An 8,359-nucleotide genomic window follows, 5' to 3' on the forward strand; every position below is an offset into this window, starting at 1 on the left:
TTCCGTTTTTTTTGTATATATCTTCATCCTTTCCTTGCAGGTTTTCCAAAATTTTTTATCGCCTCGTTCGTTTTGTTGTTCCATTTTACTTTCATTTTCTTTAGTTGCGTATTTTTTTCATCTTTTTCAAGAGTCTTTTTATTGTTTTCGTGTCTCTATTTATTTTGTGCTTTCATCGTCTTTCAATAGCATTTGTATCTTTTTCCTCTTCTGCTTTGTCTTTATCTCATTTTGTCCGACGATATATGTTTCCTCGACATCAATTCCAAATATATTGTCCTTCAATTCACTTTCTTCCATTTCCTTTTGATTTTCTTCATCCTAAATCGCACTATCTACACGATTTGAATCTTTTTCCTCTTCTGCTTTGTCTTTATTTCATTTTGTCCGACGATATATGTTTCCTCGACATCAATTCCAAATATATTGTCCTTCAATTCACTTTCTTCCATTTCCTTTTGATTTTCTTCATCCTAAATCGCACTATCTACACGATTTGAATCTTTTTCCTCTTCTGCTTTGTCTTTATTTCATTTTGTCCGACGATATATGTTTCCTCGACATCAATTCCAAATATATTGTCCTTCAATTCACTTTCTTCCATTTCCTTTTGATTTTCTTCATCCTAAATCGCACTATCTACACGATTTGAATCTTTTTCCTCTTCTGCTTTGTCTTTATTTCATTTTGTCCGACGATATATGTTTCCTCGACATCAATTCCAAATATATTGTCCTTCAATTCACTTTCTTCCATTCCCTTTTGATTTTCTTCATCCTAAATCGAATTATCTACACGATTTGTATCTTTTTCCTCTTCTGCGTTGTCTTTATCTCATTTTATCCGACGATATATGTTTCCTCGACATCAAATCCAAATATATTGTCCTTCAATTCACTTTCTTCCATTTCCTTTTGATTTTCTTCATCCTAAATCGAATTATCTACACGATTTGTATCTTTTTACTCTTTTGCTTTGTCTTTATCTCATTTTGTCCGACGATATATGTTTCCTCGACATCAATTCCAAATATATTGTCCTTCAATTCACTTTCTTCCATTCCCTTTTGATTTTGTTCATCCTAAATCGCACTATCTACACGATTTGAATCTTTTTCCTCTTCTGCTTTGTCTTTATTTCATTTTGTCCGACGATATATGTTTCCTCGACATCAATTCCAAATATATTGTCCTTCAATTCACTTTCTTCCATTTCCTTTTGATTTTCTTCATCCTAAATCGAATTATCTACACGATTTGTATCTTTTTACTCTTTTGCATTGTCTTTATCTCATTTTGTCCGACGATATATGTTTCTTCGACATCAATTCCAAATATATTTTCCTTCAATTCACTTTCTTCCATTTCCTTTTGATTTTCTTCATCCTAAATCGCACTATCTACACGATTTGAATCTTTTTCCTCTTCTGCTTTGTCTTTATCTCATTTTGTCCGACGATATATGTTTCATCGACATCAATTCCAAATATATTGTCCTTCAATTCACTTTCTTCCGTTTCCTTTTGATTTTCTTCATCCTAAATCGAATTATCTACACGATTTGAATCTTTTTCCTCTTCTGCTTTGTCTTTATCTCATTTTGTCCGACGATATATGTTTCTTCGACATCAATTCCAAATATATTGTCCTTCAATTCACTTTCTTCCGTTTCCTTTTGATTTTCTTCATCCTAAATCGAATTATCTACACGATTTGTATCTTTTTCCTCTTCTGCGTTGTCTTTATCTCATTTTATCCGACGATATATGTTTCTTCGACATCAATTCCAAATATATTGTCCTTCAATTCACTTTCTTCCGTTTCCTTTTGATTTTCTTCATCCTAAATCGAATTATCTACACGATTTGAATCTTTTTCCTCTTCTGCTTTGTCTTTATCTCATTTTGTCCGACGATATATGTTTCCTCGACATCAATTCCAAATATATTGTCCTTCAATTCACTTTCTTCCATTTCCTTTTGATTTTCTTCATCCTAAATCGCACTATCTACACGATTTGAATCTTTTTCCTCTTCTGCTTTGTCTTTATTTCATTTTGTCCGACGATATATGTTTCCTCGACATCAATTCCAAATATATTGTCCTTCAATTCACTTTCTTCCATTTCCTTTTGATTTTCTTCATCCTAAATCGAATTATCTACACGATTTGTATCTTTTTACTCTTTTGCATTGTCTTTATCTCATTTTGTCCGACGATATATGTTTCTTCGACATCAATTCCAAATATATTTTCCTTCAATTCACTTTCTTCCATTTCCTTTTGATTTTCTTCATCCTAAATCGCACTATCTACACGATTTGAATCTTTTTCCTCTTCTGCTTTGTCTTTATCTCATTTTGTCCGACGATATATGTTTCATCGACATCAATTCCAAATATATTGTCCTTCAATTCACTTTCTTCCGTTTCCTTTTGATTTTCTTCATCCTAAATCGAATTATCTACACGATTTGAATCTTTTTCCTCTTCTGCTTTGTCTTTATCTCATTTTGTCCGACGATATATGTTTCTTCGACATCAATTCCAAATATATTGTCCTTCAATTCACTTTCTTCCGTTTCCTTTTGATTTTCTTCATCCTAAATCGAATTATCTACACGATTTGTATCTTTTTCCTCTTCTGCGTTGTCTTTATCTCATTTTATCCGACGATATATGTTTCTTCGACATCAATTCCAAATATATTGTCCTTCAATTCACTTTCTTCCGTTTCCTTTTGATTTTCTTCATCCTAAATCGAATTATCTACACGATTTGAATCTTTTTCCTCTTCTGCTTTGTCTTTATCTCATTTTGTCCGACGATATATGTTTCTTCGACATCAATTCCAAATATATTGTCCTTCAATTCACTTTCTTCCGTTTCCTTTTGATTTTCTTCATCCTAAATCGAATTATCTACACGATTTGTATCTTTTTCCTCTTCTGCGTTGTCTTTATCTCATTTTATCCGACGATATATGTTTCTTCGACATCAATTCCAAATATATTGTCCTTCAATTCACTTTCTTCCGTTTCCTTTTGATTTTCTTCATCCTAAATCGAATTATCTACACGATTTGAATCTTTTTCCTCTTCTGCTTTGTCTTTATCTCATTTTGTCCGACGATATATGTTTCTTCGACATCAATTCCAAATATATTGTCCTTCAATTCACTTTCTTCCATTCCCTTTTGATTTTGTTCATCCTAAATCGCACTATCTACACGATTTGAATCTTTTTCCTCTTCTGCTTTGTCTTTATCTCATTTTGTCCGACGATATATGTTTCTTCGACATCAATTCCAAATATATTGTCCTTCAATTCACTTTCTTCCGTTTCTTTTTGATTTTCTTCATCCTAAATCGAATTATCTACACGATTTGAATCTTTTTCCTCTTCTGCTTTGTCTTTATCTCATTTTGTCCGACGATATATGTTTCTTCGGCATCAATTCCAAATATATTGTCCTTCAATTCACTTTCTTCCATTTCCTTTTGATTTTCTTCATCCTAAATCGCACTATCTACACGATTTGAATCTTTTTCCTCTTCTGCTTTGTCTTTATCTCATTTTGTCCGACGATATATGTTTCTTCGGCATCAATTCCAAATATATTGTCCTTCAATTCACTTTCTTCCGTTTCCTTTTGATTTTCTTCATCCTAAATCGAATTATCTACACGATTTGAATCTTTTTCCTCTTCTGCTTTGTCTTTATCTCATTTTGTCCGACGATATATGTTTCTTCGACATCAATTCCAAATATATTGTCCTTCAATTCACTTTCTTCCGTTTCCTTTTGATTTTCTTCATCCTAAATCGAATTATCTACACGATTTGAATCTTTTTCCTCTTCTGCTTTGTCTTTATCTCATTTTGTCCGACGATATATGTTTCTTCGACATCAATTCCAAATATATTGTCCTTCAATTCACTTTCTTCCGTTTCCTTTTGATTTTCTTCATCCTAAATCGAATTATCTACACGATTTGTATCTTTTTCCTCTTCTGCGTTGTCTTTATCTCATTTTATCCGACGATATATGTTTCTTCGACATCAATTCCAAATATATTGTCCTTCAATTCACTTTCTTCCGTTTCCTTTTGATTTTCTTCATCCTAAATCGAATTATCTACACGATTTGAATCTTTTTCCTCTTCTGCTTTGTCTTTATCTCATTTTGTCCGACGATATATGTTTCTTCGACATCAATTCCAAATATATTGTCCTTCAATTCACTTTCTTCCATTCCCTTTTGATTTTGTTCATCCTAAATCGCACTATCTACACGATTTGAATCTTTTTCCTCTTCTGCTTTGTCTTTATCTCATTTTGTCCGACGATATATGTTTCTTCGACATCAATTCCAAATATATTGTCCTTCAATTCACTTTCTTCCGTTTCTTTTTGATTTTCTTCATCCTAAATCGAATTATCTACACGATTTGAATCTTTTTCCTCTTCTGCTTTGTCTTTATCTCATTTTGTCCGACGATATATGTTTCTTCGGCATCAATTCCAAATATATTGTCCTTCAATTCACTTTCTTCCATTTCCTTTTGATTTTCTTCATCCTAAATCGCACTATCTACACGATTTGAATCTTTTTCCTCTTCTGCTTTGTCTTTATCTCATTTTGTCCGACGATATATGTTTCTTCGGCATCAATTCCAAATATATTGTCCTTCAATTCACTTTCTTCCGTTTCCTTTTGATTTTCTTCATCCTAAATCGAATTATCTACACGATTTGAATCTTTTTCCTCTTCTGCTTTGTCTTTATCTCATTTTGTCCGACGATATATGTTTCTTCGACATCAATTCCAAATATATTGTCCTTCAATTCACTTTCTTCCGTTTCCTTTTGATTTTCTTCATCCTAAATCGAATTATCTACACGATTTGAATCTTTTTCCTCTTCTGCTTTGTCTTTATCTCATTTTGTCCGACGATATATGTTTCTTCGACATCAATTCCAAATATATTTTCCTTCAATTCACTTTCTTCCATTTCCTTTTGATTTTCTTCATCCTAAATCGCATTATCTACACGATTTGAATCTTTTTCCTCTTCTGCTTTGTCTTTATCTCATTTTGTCCGACGATATATGTTTCTTCGGCATCAATTCCAAATATATTGTCCTTCAATTCACTTTCTTCCATTCCCTTTTGATTTTCTTCATCCTAAATCGCACTATCTACACGATTTGAATCTTTTTCCTCTTCTGCTTTGTCTTTATCTCATTTTGTCCGACGATATATGTTTCTTCGACATCAATTCCAAATATATTGTCCTTCAATTCACTTTCTTCCGTTTCTTTTTGATTTTCTTCATCCCAAATCGAATTATCTACACGATTTGAATCTTTTTCCTCTTCTGCTTTGTCTTTATCTCATTTTGTCCGACGATATATGTTTCTTCGTCATCAATTCCAAATATATTGTCCTTCAATTCACTTTCTTCCATTTCCTTTTGATTTTCTTCATCCTAAATCGCACTATCTACACGATTTGAATCTTTTTCCTCTTCTGCGTTGTCTTTATCTCATTTTATCCGACGATACATGTTTCTACCTTATCTTGATTCCATTTTGTCCGACGATATTTTTTTGCCTGCAATTTTCTATCAATTTTTGACATTTTATGGGGTGTATTACTATCGAACAGTGTCTTTCTTTCTCTTTTTCTATTTATTTCATATCAATTCCAAATATATTGGAATTCATTTCGCTTTCTTCCTCTACTTTATCGTCGTGCTGTTTTGCCCGACAATATTTTTTCCTGGAATATTCTATGAATTTTTGACATTCTATTGGGTGTATTACAATCGAACACTCTATTTCTTCGATGTCAATATATTGTCCTTCAATTCATTTTCTTCCATTTTCTTTTGTTCCCTTCTTTATCTTCAATCCTATTTATCTGGGATATATTTTTTCCTACAATTTTCCATTGATTTTTGAAATTCAGTTTGGTGGGTTACAACCAATAATTGTCTCTTTTCACATTTCCACGATTTCTTTGATATAAATTTCAAATTTATTGTCTTTCAATTCATTTCCTTTCTAATTTTTCCATCCTAAACCAAATTATATTTCCTGTTTTGCTTCGTTTTCAATTCTATCTTCATCAAGCATTGTTTTTACTTCCACATTTTCTTCTATTTTATAAAAAAATTTTTTGCAAGCATTGATTCCATCGGAAGCTTAATAAAACTCCTTCATTTCTTCCTAAGATCCAACCAAATCTGAGGCTAATTTTTTTATTAATTGAATAAATTTTTTTCCTCGTATTTAAATCTGTAATTTTCACAATTAAACGTTTTATTAAAAGACTCGTTGATACAAAACATCAACGTATTACAGATTTTTTTTATTTTGTACATTTTTCACAATAAATATACTTACATCAATATAGTTTTTCTTACCTACAAACTGATGCATCTTCGAAGAAATCTTCAGTATGGTAAGTCTCATATAATCTTTATTCGAACTTTTGCATCAACCCCTGTAACTATTTTTTCGAATTTATTCAAGACACCAATAGTAATTTTTTTTTCGAGTTTGATAAATAATTAAAAATGTCTTTTGTCATTTTAAATAACGGCAATCGGTTTTTACAAATTCGAGCTGAATAAGAAACTTTTGCATGTGGAAGTAATCAACTGGACCGGAACTTTATAACTGTTTTTTTAACCTAACAATTTACAGTCTGATTGATCCATTTCGTTTAATTTATTGTTCGTAATTAAATAATTACAGGTGTTACGAAGTCTGACGGATTTTATACAGCTTGTCCTTTTATCGTATGCGAATTAACAAGCAATTTTTTTCAAATATATTAATAATGGGGCTAATATTTATTAAATTTTTATACTTACTTGATTTTTTACATTATTGGGGAGAAAAATAGTACTAAACAAACAAATACTGAATACTTTGTATATAATCTATAATTTCTAAAATATTTAAATCCACCTCGTAATAATTTCAAATGTTTAAATGAACTACCTTATACGTACCTGTGTTCTATAATAAAATTATCATCAACACAATGGCAGTTGTTGCCACATCGTAATTTTCTCCATTTATGTTTGTAACTTTAGTAATCAATTCCACTGATATGATATTAAAAAATAAAATTTGAAGACATTCTGATACAATTGTTTAATATTTACAATCATAAATGTTACATCGAAAATTAAAACCACGACTATCAACTTTTGAAATACAAATTCCCCTAATAAACGAGTACACTTTGCATATCAATTATCTATGGTGGTGAGAATTCTCATTTGTCAAGATGAAACCTCTATGACTTATATTTGTCAATTTCCGAAATAAACGAATGTCATGATCAACGTGAAAATGGCGGCCGTGGGGTGAGTTAGTAAGAGTTATTTATGGTGTTCATATGATTAAATAGATATTTGTTTCAGTAGAACAAACACAGTTAAAAATGCAATTTAAGAAATTAAAAAGACGTGTACATATTTATGTTGTGCTCAAATTACATTTTTTTGGACATTAATGTCGATTGTTGCGTTCATCAAATCAAGTGAGTACTTTTTAAAATTGCAATTGATAATCCAGAAGTAAGTCAAACGACAAAGTTGAAGGTGGAGTAAATATTTTTGGATGTCATATGTAGCAATCCTCCACTACCACATAATATAGTTTCATAAAGTTGCCACGGGGTAATTTTTGTCCAGCTGATTTATTTACATAACACGATACGATAAATTCTAACACAATTACTTGATTTTTGCAATAATAAAATCGACAACACCCTGATACAAAAAAAATGATTTCGTCTAGTAGATTTCCCCTGGGGGTGTAAATTTACTGTAACAATATGGTTGAGAATAGTCATTATTTCGAAAAACATAAATTACTTTTCAACTTATGAAATTGCACTCGTACATAAAGATATTCGTAAATTATGTTTTAATAGGAGGTCATCCAATTCAATTTCTCGTAAAAAAATATGAGAGAATCGTTTAATTTATTAATCTAACAAAATATTAATAATTCACAGTCTGATTCATAAAAACATTTAGATCTTCTTAATTGGTTTAAATTTTTATAAATATGCAATAAGAACGTTTTTTCATTGTAATTGTTATTAAATGAGAGGAAATAAACTTGGCGGATCATAAATTAAGTCGAGAAAGTTTGTTAATCTCTGTTTTGGTAATGATTTTCTAGCTCGATATTGAAAATATAATAGTCGTTTTGTAAAATGTACAAAAATATATCAACATTGACAACACAGCTACTTTTTTAGTTGAATATATAAGGCGTTAATTCCAACTATTATTTTCACAGTGTTGCCGATAAATATATACGAATAATTGTT

The sequence above is a fragment of the Diorhabda sublineata genome, chromosome 10 (genome assembly GCF_026230105.1).
Source record: "Diorhabda sublineata isolate icDioSubl1.1 chromosome 10, icDioSubl1.1, whole genome shotgun sequence".
NCBI classification, from domain to species: Eukaryota; Metazoa; Arthropoda; class Insecta; order Coleoptera; family Chrysomelidae; genus Diorhabda; species Diorhabda sublineata.